The sequence below is a fragment of the Salvelinus sp. IW2-2015 genome, unplaced genomic scaffold, assembly GCF_002910315.2.
Source record: "Salvelinus sp. IW2-2015 unplaced genomic scaffold, ASM291031v2 Un_scaffold3737, whole genome shotgun sequence".
NCBI lineage: Eukaryota > Metazoa > Chordata > Actinopteri > Salmoniformes > Salmonidae > Salvelinus > Salvelinus sp. IW2-2015.
The window spans coordinates 15,550-28,233 of NW_019945013.1; the positions used below are offsets into that span (position 1 = coordinate 15,550).

At 42.0% G+C, this 12,684-nt stretch overlaps 1 pseudogene; it reads left to right on the forward strand.

The window, feature by feature from the left end:
* Positions 1–206: 206 nt before the first annotated feature.
* Positions 207–9,812, forward strand: LOC112076414 (uncharacterized; annotated as a pseudogene).
* Positions 9,813–12,684: the final 2,872 nt, after the last annotated feature.

Genomic DNA, 12,684 nt, shown 5'->3' on the forward strand with positions numbered 1-12,684 from the left:
TGTTAATTTTTTWAATTGTTTATTTAAATTTGATCTATTTCACTTGCTTTGGCAATGTAAACATATGTTTCCCATGCTAATAAAGCCCCTTAAATTGACAGCGATGATGCCATTGTTTATGGTACAGTTTTCTTCACCTCCAGGTAGAAAGAGGAAGGTCATCAGTGTTGTTATTCAGATAGTCTGTTCTCCTCCCATCTCTCTAGACTGTCCACCAAGCCAGCAGGGCTCCTCCACCAGAGACATGCCCAGAGGAGGCTGAGGCCAGGGCTCTCCATCCGTTCTCCAAGGAGACCACCATGCTCAGCTTCAGCCTGGAGATGAGACGAGAGGACGACCTGGACGACCTGGATGACCTGGATGACCTGGAGAGGTGGGCTGAATCAATCAGTTAACCAACCACTCAATCACTCAGTCAGTTAACCAATCAGTCAATCACTCAGTCAGTCAGTCAATCATCCATGAACTGTTTTTGTACATAGTCCCCACATTTTAGGGGAGCAAAGTATTGGGACAAATTTACTTAACTTTTTACTATTTTAATACATATTTAAGTATTTGGTCCCATATTCCTAGCACGTAATGACTACATGAAGCTTGTGACTCTACAAATTTGTTGGATGCATTTGCTGTTTGTTTTGGTTGTTTTTTAGATAATTTTGTGCCCAATAGAAATGAATAGTAAATAATACATTAGCTGTATTAATGCTGACAGTCTGCAATTTAACCTCACAGTCATTGTATCATTTCAAATCCAAAGTGCTTGAGTACAGAGTCAAACTACCCCAAAAATATGTCACAGTCCAATATTTTTGGAGCTCACTGTATATTCCTGGAACGTGTGTTGACACGCATATTATATTTAGTGTATAATGTATTTTAATGTTTCCCAAACAGGGGCACATTTAGTTTTTTGCCCTAGCACTACACAGCTGATTCAAATAACCAACTCATCATTAAGCTTTGATGATTTGAATCAGCTTTGTAGTGCTGGGGTAAAAACCAAAGCGTTCACCCAGGGYGGCCCCCGGGACCGAGTTTGGGAAACCCTGTTTTAATGGACCATTGGCCTCACACGAATCTCCATAAAAATGTATAATAACGTCATGTATCGTCCCTATATAAAGTGACTCCTATCGCCCCATGGAAGACCTCACAGAAGAGGATGTCAACAAAGCTGATGGTGAGGTTGACGATCTGTTCCTGGTTGCCATGACAAACACCAGAATCTCCGTGGTGAGGGGGCGTGGCTGCGGTGACGGGAGCTCTTGTCACAACTGTGGCAAGTCGGATTGTAACTTCAACGAGGTTGTCATGGTTGCAGAGTCCAGCAAAGTCACCTTGGGTAAGATTTAATATTATTATGTATTTTTAAGCAGTGGGGGCAGTTCCCAGCCCACTTGTATTTTTTGACTTGCTTTTAATTGATAGGACAGTGAGTAGAGGGGACAGGAAAGACAGGAGAAGATTGTGTTCAATAGATAGTGGGATGGTTTCGTACCCAGGCAGACACGATACATGAGCACTGGGGGGTGGCAGCATATAACCACAAGCTACAACACAGCAGGCCAGCCTTCATTTTCATTTAACCAGGGTGTACCCTGGGCATGTTCTGGTGCTTACTTCTAAAGAACACGTCTGGTTGGTAAGTAGGCTATTCCTTTTATTAATGGTATCAGTACTYCCAGTGCTGCTGTAGCATTTTATTCTGCTGTTCTAACTGGTTTTTATCTGGCATTTAACAAGACATTGTATGGTGACTACAGATACTTTCTGATACTACTTACTCAACTCGACCTGGTTCCAAATCGTGGGCAATAGCGGTGCTTGTAGAAACAATCATATTTACATTTTTATATTTTATTACTGTATAATTACAATTGATTTCACTCTAACTAGTTCCAAATCGTGACTAGTGGTGCTTATAGAATCTATCATATTTTATTTTCACATTTATTACTGTGAATTACCATTTCATCACATAATTTCTGAGTAATACAGGTTAATTTGTAATGTAAAATACACTTCCCTCATTACCATCACTATCTCCCATGGCCATTCCGACAGAGAAGTGAAACCCTGGTCATGAATACCATATCACAATCACCATGTCCACATATTTATAAACCTGACTTGATCCTTTCCACATCTCCTCCACATAGTAATAACTAGACTGGATCCTTTCCACATCTCTATATAGTTATAAACTAGACTGGATCCTTTCCACATCTCCTCCACATAGTGATAAACTAGACTGGATCCTTTCCACATCTCCTCACATAGTGAATAAACTAGACTGGATCCTTTCCACATCTCCTCCACATAGTAATAACTAGACTGGATCCTTTCCACATCTCCTCCACATAGTAATAAACAGACTGGATCCTTTTCCCCATCTCCTCCACCCTAGTGTCTATATAGTAATAAACTAGACTGGACCCGTTCCACATCTCCTCCACTCTTAGCACCATGGGATTATTTCACTTGTGTAGCTTCACCAATGCTCTGCCATGGGTCCCAAACAATGACATCATCCAAACGAAGAGCTTGTTGAGGTGTGTTTCCTCCTCTTCTTCATTGTATTTTCTGATGACCATGTGGTCTGTTTGTTTCTCTCTTTTTGTGTTCAGTGTCACGAGGAATGGGCAACTTGGAAAAAGTAAAACAGTTGGACAACATCTTTATTGAAAACTATTTATACCACATGTACCTTCGGCGTAAACTTACACGTAAGATGTGGAGTATTCCTAGTTTGTCAGCAACTCCAGGTTTGTTATAGAATAATGTGTTTTTGTATTATGCCGTCGATTTTCGTATTCTTTTATCGTGATAAAAAATATACAACTGTGTTTATTAAACGTTGCAATGGCAATTAGTGTACAAATATTAACTTGATGATGGACAGTCTAAACTGTCTAGACTACAGACTGCGAACGCTAACTTTATCCCAATGTTTTTTGTTACTATGGTAATAACTGATTATTGATTTGTTTTTTGGATTGATTTATTCCAGAGAAGATCACCATCTATCACTACAAGTCTGACTGTGTGGACGGAGAGTTTCGGGGGGTCCCTGTGGTCCTCAACTTCACCAGCTCTAACTGTTTCCTCAAGTGTGTTAAGGACGGAGAGAGAGTCTCTCTCTGTGTTGAGGTGAGCACATACCCTTCTGCTTTCTGCTGCTAAGACTAATGTTAGCAAGGTCCTGACAAACGAAACTACAAAATGAGAGTATCAAGTTGGGTTCTCTTATTATATTTATTGCAGCGCATCAAGGAGAGAGCGTCTGCGCCAAAACAGTACAATAGTACTTCCCTAAAGAGAAGATATTTCTACAGATACACAAATAACTCCTCACAAGGTCACAGATGAGCATACACTGACTATACTAAACATTAGGAACACCTTTCTAATACTGAGTTGCACCCCCAGTCCCCCCTTTTGCACTCAGAACAGCCTAAATTTGTCGGGGCATGGACTCTACAAGGTGTCAAAAGCGGGGTTATGTGGTTCAAGGCCCTCTAATAGATATTGGGGTCAGGTGGTTCAAGGCCCTCTAATAGACATTGGAGTTTAGGTGGTTCATGGCCCTCTAATAGACATTGGGGTCAGGTGGTTCATGGCCCTCTAATAGACATTGGGGTGAGGTGGTTCATGGCCCTCATAGACATTGGGGTTAGGGGGTTCAAGGCCCTCTGACATTGGGTCAGGTGGTCAAGCCCTCTAATATACATTGGGGTCAGGTGTTCAAGGCCCTCTAATAGACATGGGGTTAGAGGGGTTCAAGCCCTCTAATAACATGTAGGTGGTTCAAGGCCCTCTAATAGACATTATTAGAGGGGTTCAAGCCCTCTAATAGACATTGGGGTTAGGGGGTTCAAGGCCCTCTAATAGACATTGGGGTTAGGGGTGTCAAGGCCCTCTAATAGACATTGGGGCAGTGTTCAAGGCCCCTAATAGACATTGGGGTTAGGGGTTCAAGGCCTCTAATAGACATTGGGGTTAGGGGTTCAAGGCCCTCTAATAGACATTGGGGTTAGGGGTTCAAGGCCCTCTAATAGACATTGGGGTCAGGTGGTTCAAGGCCCCTAATAGACATTGGGGTTGGGGGTTCAAGCCCTCTAATAGACAGGGGTTGGGGGTTCAAGGCCTCTAATAGATATTGGGGTTAGGGGGTTCAATGCCTCTAATAGATATTGGGAACGCCCTCATAGACATTGGGGTTTAGGTGGTTCAAGGCCCTCTAATAGACATTGGGGTCAGGTGGTTCAAGGCCCTCTAATAGATATTGGGGTCAGGTGGTTCAAAGCCCTCTAATAGATATTGGGGTCAGGTGGTTCAAAGCCCTCTAATAGACATTATGGTGTTTCAGGCGAACTATAGTCCTCTGGCTCCTTATTGTAGTGGTACAAGGGACCGAGACGTCACTCCCTACATCGTCAAAGGGGTCACTTTTACCAGCATTTTCACAATCAGTAGTGACATCATCACACCTGCCCTCTGAACCGCCAGGCACTAGGCAGCACAGACATCGGGTCATAACCCATATGAAAGGTACGGAGCACAACTACAGTCAGTTTACAGGCATTCACCAGCAGTGAGTCATTCCAGGACCAGATTGTGTCCCACATACAGTATTGTTGTTTACCAGAGGTCACAGTTTGTTCACCAATCACCCTTTCACTGCTAAAGGAACCAATTGCAGCTTTCACCTTGACATTTACAGAGGAATGGATAATGGAGATAGCCTTCAACTGGGTGGTATGGGCACGGCAGACTCAGTCAATTCGTGCAACTCAGCGAGTTCTTTAAGGATAGTGGAAATGTACAGAACAGGTATGTTTGCTGTTAGTGACTGGGTATGTTCAGTTGTTCTAGGGAACAACGGAGCGGCAGGGTAGCCTAGTGGTTAGTGCGTTGGGCCAGTAACCTAAAGGTTGCTAGATCGAATCTCTGAGCTCACAAGGTAAAAATCTGTCATTCTGCCCCTGAACAAGGCAGTTAACCCACTGTTCCTAGGCCGTCATTGTAAATAAGAATTTGTTCTTAACTGACTTGCCTAGTTAAATAAAGGTTAACTAAAAAATGTGGCGTCGTTGGGAAAAGATAACTTCAACACAGTAATCAATAGGGACTTTACATGTCTGTGTTCGTTACCAGCTGAGGGGCTCTCCCATGTCCAGGATGCAGCTGAGATTAGTTCCMTCATGAGAAACAGCTGGTGGTTTGAAATAGAACAGTAGATGTTAGACAGTGTGGTATAGAATCTGGTCATGAGTAGCGTTGCTGAAAGGTACAGGAGTGATTACAGTCAAGCCCTCAACTTGCATTGCCCTCCCCTGTGACCACTTCCCCGGGAGTCCATCTCCAATAGGAACTTCTACCATAGACAGTGGAGGCTGCTGAGGGGAGAACAGCTCACAACAATGGCTGGAACGGAGCGAACAGAATGGCATCAAACACCTGAAACCATGTGTTTTTTTTAAATACATTTATTTATTTTTTTTACCTTTATTTAACTAGGCAAGTCAGTTAAGAACACATTCTTATTTACAATGACAGTTACAAAGCCTACCCTGGTCAGTAACGACATGGGAATTGAACCGAATGGAGATGGAGCACGTGTCGCAGGACAAGTAGTCTTCCTAGAGACCTTTGGCACTCGTGGGATCATTATTATGTAAGAGTGAGTGAATAAAGCCGGTCTTAGCCTCTTGCTCTCGACCAGCAGGAGAAGGGAAGTGGGGCCTGCGTTTAGTTTCACGCGCTCTCGACCAGCAGTGAGAAGGGGAAGTGGGGGGCTGCGGTTAGTTTCACGCCACCACATCGTTATCTAGACTGTGTGGACCAATCACTGTGAAATGTTAGTGAGATTCCAATTAGAGGAGAAATGTCATTAAAATGGGCCGTCCTCCAGTGACTACAATCATCTGAGAAGTTACCGCCCCAGGCTAGCCAAGGATGATTCTGGATAAAGGGGTGGTATAATTAAGCAGTAAGGTACAAGGAGGTGTGGTATATGGCCAATATACCACGGCTAAGGGCTGTTCTTAGCACGACGCATCGCGGAATGCTGGTTGGCGACCGCCGTGGTATATCAGACCGTATACCACGGGTTTGACAAAAGGTTTAAAATTACAAAATACTTTAAACCAGTTTATAATAAAAATAAGGCACCTCAGGGTTTGTTGGAGATAGACAATATACCACGCTAATGACTATCCAGGCACTCCGCGAATCGTTGTGCTAAGAACAGCCTTTAGCCGTGGTATATTGGCCATATACCCCCCCCCCCCCCCCCATCAGCATTCAGGGCTGGAACCACCAGTTTTATAATTGTCCGTGTCATAGGTGGTAACAGAGCACGATCACATGCAGCGTCACAACTGAAGAGGATAGGGGTGTTAACAGTTTTAGCATACCACGTTTTTACCACATCTGCCTCCCAAAGGCAGGTTACCATGTGGCACTATCATCCCACAGACCTGAGCGGTCTCCGTCTGATTGATTAGGCGGGAAGACTTATGCTCAAAGGTCAAGTTGGCAGTCACCCCCCCGATCAGCAAATGGCAAAGGAGTGCCTTTCCATTCTGACAAGAGTGTAACTCTACCCTTATCACATACATCAAACTCACAGGAGAAAGCCGAGTCTGTTTGGTTATCAATCACACATCAAACTCACAGGAGAAAGCCGAGTCCTCTGTTTGGTTATCAATCACACATCAAACTCACAGGAGAAAGACGAGTTCTCTGTTTGGTTATCAATCACACATCAAACTCACAGGAGAAAGACGAGTCCTCTGTTTGGTTATCAATCACACATCAAACTCACAGGAGACAGTTCATCTGTTTGGTTATCAATCACACATCAAACTCACAGGAGACAGTTCATCTGTTTATCAGTCATAAATTCCGGGCCCTGGTCACTTTCCAGGTGCTCAGGCACTCCCCATCTGGGAATATAGTCTCTCATCAGGGTTTTAGCTTCGGTGGGAGCATCATTCTTCCTAGTGGGGGCGACTTCAACCCACGTGGAGAACGTATCTAATACAAACAAACAATATTTTTACCCTTTACTTGGTGGTAAATAGATGACATTGATTTGAAGCTTTCCAAAGGGTTCCCATGGTAGTGATCTGGTTCCCATGGTAGTGATCTGGTTCCCATGGTAGTGATCTGGTTCCCATGGTAGTGATCTGGTTCCCATTCCAGTAACTGGACTGGTTGCTTTCATATTGTTTCAGATCTGGCAGTTTAACAATTGTTTTTGCAAATTGGGCCAAATTCGGGACAATACCATTCTTTCCTACACATTCCTAACATCTCTCCTTGGACACATGCCTCGTTCCATGATACTATATGTGTGCAAGATAGGGAAGGAGTATGAGTGGCGCCACCGTACGGCCGTCTGGGTGGCGCCAGACGCCGTCATCATCGGGTTTTCAGCCTGAAGACGTCAAACACCACTTCAACGGTATCGGCATTGTTTTGCATATTAACAGCATCAGTATAAGTATGTACAGTCACCATGGGTGAGTCCCGTGAGGGGAGGAGGAACCATGGGTGAGTCCCGGGAGGGGAGGAGGAACCGTGGGTGAGTCCCGGGAGGGGAGGAGGAACCGTGGGTGAGTCCCGTGAGGGGAGGAGGAACCGTGGGTGACTCCCGTGAGGGGCGGAGGAACCGTGGGTGAGTCCCGTGAGGGGCGGAGGAACCGTGGGTGAGTCCCGTGAGGGGAGGAGGAACCGTGGGTGAGTCCCGTGAGGGGAGGAGGAACCATGGGTGAGTCCCGTGAGGGGAGGAGGAACCGTGGGTGAGTCCCGTGAGGGGAGGAGGAACCGTGGGTGAGTCCCGTGAGGGGAGGAGGAACCGGTGGGTGAGTCCGTGCAGGGGAGGAGGAACCGTGGGTGAGTCCCGTGAGGGGAGGAGGAACCGTGGGTGAGTCCCGTGAGGGGAGGAGGAACCATGGGCGCTGCTGCTTTCGCAGCCATGTCAGCACCTGGTTAGTTTTTCTGCTACGGAGTGGGGAGCGTGTTCTGTTGGGGTAGGCATATGGCCCGTTGGATGAGGTCTTCAATTTGAGATCTTTGTGACTCTATGTAACGGCTGTCATATTCGTTCTCCTCCTCAGACGAGGAGGAGCATGGATCGGACCAACACGCAGCGAGGTATGTAGACATAATGATTTATTDAATGAAGACGAAACACGAAGAACACTTGAATAAACTACAAAACAACAAACGACGTTAAACAGACCTGAACTTGTGAACATAAAAAACAATGAACGCACGAACAGGAAAGAACGAACGAACAAACGAGACGAGACAGTACCGTGTGGTGTAACAAACACAGACACAGCAACAATCACCCACAAACAAACAGTGTGAACAACCTACCTTAATATGGTTCTCAATCAGAAGAAACGTCAAACACCTGCCCCTAATTGAGAACCATATCAGGCAACACATTGAACCCAACATAGAAACACATAACATAGACTACCCACCCAGCTCACGTCCTGACCAACTAAACAAAGTTAAACAAAGGAAAATAAYGTCAGGAACGTGACACTCTAGTTCCTCATCTAGTTTTTGGATGTTATGTTTGTGAGATTCAACCACCGAAGTCTGGTGTTTTCAAATGAGCCAAACTGTAAAATAATGTTAATGTCATGAGGCATTGGTCACGGTCCCGACCGTGTTTCATTTCAAATGACTTTTTGTGGCAGCGTTTGATTCTTGCTCGGTCCAGGGAACCACCCTTTGGCCAGATGGTGTCCGTCAACTTGTGATTTAGGAAAATACTCCATTTACTCATCTTGAGAGAAGTCCTACAACTCTGAGCTACTTGGTTGTCCGGAGACCATTTGTCTTCAGTCTCAACAGCCTGTTCTTTACAATTACAGGCTCCCATGTTTTTTAACAGATTTTAAAAATATATATTTTACAATTTGGCGAGATCTTCAGGTGTATTTTCACTATTTCAGTTCAATGAGACATACAGATGGCACTATATTGTTGGTGAGCGCTTTGGGTATATTTGCATTTGGTATTCACATAATTGCATGTATTTAGGTTCAGGTCATAAAATAATTTCTAAAAAGTACAAGAAAGGGATATTTACCATGGGTCTAGCACCCAAAATACATAGTAAAAWWWTMTAAATACATACTCTGACATTTATTACCTTGAGTTCTCACCCAGATGTACCTTACTTTATCCAGGATCATTCCTGGGTTTACCTTAACACAACATTTAATCCAAGATCTACTAAACTAACATATGGAATTGTTTTAAGATGGTCATACCATGYATCATTTTAGCTATTTGATTTTGAATTTTAGGACTTTAGGTATATTTGATCAAATATTGAATTTGGCCTTTACTATTATAGCTTAAAGAAACACATTGAATAACATTCAGAAATGGTAAAAAAAATWAWAATTAAAAGACAGTCAAAAAATACATCATAAAGAAATGTTTTTGAAAGCTTTAACATGTACACYTCCTTTCAGTCTTGTGACAAACAGACTGAAAAGCATCAGGAAGGATGATGAGGAGATCCAGCKGTTTGTCTTCTACATGAAGGCTGAAATGAGCAAACGGCGTCGGTTTGAATCCGCCTACTGCCAGGGATGGTTCATCCACACTTCTAACGAGACTAAAGTAGTTTTGGGGAAACCCCAGGGGATGACAGGGGACGAGTCATTCTTCTTTGTCATCCATACATGATGAAGATAGTTTGTTGTTTCTGCATGTTATGTTACTCTAGTTTCTCTAGTTTTTTATATACCATCATTTTATACCATCGTTGTTTTGAAGTGATCTGTCCTATATCTACGAGATGTAAGAACACTTAGGAAATATTTTTGTTTTTTTGGACACATATTTTAGTTTTTTTAGACACATATTTAACCCCTTATTTTTGTTGGCACAAAACTACTTCTATACTTCCATTCATTTGTATGGGTTACCTTCAGACGATTCTCAGACTCTTGTGTGGGTCGTAAAGCGAAACGGAGAACACCATGTTGTTTGTGAGAGTCTCGTCTTTCCATAGAGTTAGTAGGCCAAACCGTTCGGATGCTACAGACGTTTCTGGTGAGAGAACTGATTTTCGGGATATCTCATGGTCTGACAAACACAGCTGGAGCTCGGCCACCTTCCTCCGCAGATGAGGAAGGGCGACATAGGCGGATGTGGTGGATTGAGACTCAGCCCATAGGCGGATGTGGTGGATTGAGACTCAGCCCATAGGCGGATGTGGTGGATTGAGACTCAGCCCATAGGCGGATGAGGTGGATTGAGACTCAGCCCATAGGCGGATGTGTGGATTGAGACTCACCCATAGGATGTGGTGGATTGAGACTCAGCCCATAGGCGGATGGGTGGATTGAGACTCAGCCCATAGGCGGATGTGGTGGATTGAGACTCAGCCCATAGCGATGTGGTATTGAGACTCAGCCCAGACGGATGAGTGTGATTGAGACTCAGCCCATAGGCGGATGTGGTGATTGAGACTCAGCCCATAGGCGGATGTGGTGGATTGAGACTCAGCCCAGAGGCATGTGGTGGATTGAACTCAGCCCATAGGCGGATGGTGGGTTGAGACTCAGCCCATAGGCGGATGTGGTGGATTGAGACTCAGCCCAGAGCGGATGTGGTGGATTGAGACTCAGCCCATAGGGATGTGGTGGATTAACTCAGCCCAAGGCGGATGTGGTGGATTGAGACTCAGCCCAGAGGCGGATGTGGTGGATTGAGACTCAGCCCATAGGCAATGTGGTGGATTGAGACTCAGCCCATGCAAATATCTCTCGCTCTAAACTGACAAATTTTGATGGTGATTTTTTTATTGCGTTCACTAGATTGACACAGATGTGCATCAATAGACTCTTAAAGATTTAAGAATTTAAGATGTGTTCAATATAATTGCTACTATATGTATTTTTAGTTCACCACTAATTGCATATTTTTCAAATAACTTCAAAGTAGTCAATAAAGGAAATGAGACCAAGGACTATTTTATCCATGTTAATGTTATTCCATGTGTTAATGTTATTCAGTTGTTAATGTTGTTCCATGTTGTTAATGTTATTCCATGTTGTTAATGTTTTCCATTTTTATGTGTTCATGTGTTAATGTTTTCCATGTGTTAATGTTGTTCCATGTTGTTAATGTTATTCCATGTAATGTATTCCCATGTTGTTAATGTTGTCATGTGTAATTATTCCATGTTAATTTGTTAATGTTATTCCATGTTGTTATGTTGTTCATTTGTTAGTTCCATGTTTTATTTTCCATGTGTTATGTTGTTAATGTTATTCCATTTATTTTAATGTTTTCCATGTGTAATGTTGTTCCATGTTGTTAATTGTTCCATGTTAATGTTATTCCATGTTGTTAATGTTTCCATGTTGTTAATGTTATCCATGTTAATGTTATTCATGTTGTAATTTCCATGTGTTAATGTTATAATTGTTAATGTTATTCCATTGTTAATGTTTATTTATTCCATTGTTAATGTATTCCATGTTGTTAATGTTATTCCATGTTGTTAATGTTGTTCCATGTTGTTAATGTTATTCATGTTATTATTCCATGTATGTTTCATTTTTAATGTTTTCCATGTTTAATTGTTCAGTTTTAATGTTGTTCCATTTGTTAATGTGTTCCATTGTATGTTGTTCCATGTTGTTAATGTTATTCCATGTTGTTAATGTTATTCCATGTTAATGTTATTCCATGTTTTTAATGTTGTTTCCCCATGTTAATGTTATTCCATGTTACATGTTTTAATGTTATTCCATGTTGTTAATGTTTTCATGTTGTTAATGTTATTCCATTTTTGTTAATGTTATTCCATGTTTTTATGTGTCCATGTTAAATGTTATTCCAGTGTTAATTTTCCGTTGTTAGTATCATGTTGTAATGTTATCCATGTATGTTATTTTCCATGTTGTTAATGTTGTTCCATGTTGTTAATGTTATTCCATTATTGTTATCATGTTTTCATGTTTAAGTTTCCATTGTTTAATGTGTTCCATGTTGTTAATGTTATTCATGTTTTTAATGTTTTCCATTTTTAATGTTATCCATGTTTAAGTTGTTAATGTTGTTAATGTTGTTCCATGTTTTTAATTTGTTCCATGTTGTTAATGTTATTCCATGTTAATGTTGTTAATGTGTTCCATGTTGTTAATGTTATGTTATTTTAATGTTTTCCATGTTGTTAATGTTATTCCATGTTTTAATGTTATTCCATGTTAATGTTGTTAATTGTTCCATGTTTGTTAATGTTTTCCATGTGTATTCCAGTGTTAATGTTTCCATGTTGTTAATGTTGTTCCATGTTGTTAATGTTATTCCATGTTGTTAATGTTGTTCCATGTTATTTATCATGTTATTGTTATTCATGCTATGTTGTTGTTATTCCATGCTATTTTATTGTTGTTATTGTTATTCCGTGTTATGTTATTCCATTTATTTTATTCCATGCTCATGTTGAATTTGAGTAGTGAACAGTGTTACCATACTTACAGGTCCATTCAGGCTTAAAATCAGATTTAGGTAGCTATGCACAAGGACTAAAAGGAATTGCTTATTTAATAGTTTAATATAGCTTTAAACCTGTACATATCCTTCAGGCATGTGACCAAACAGAGGAAAAGCATCAGGAAGGATGAT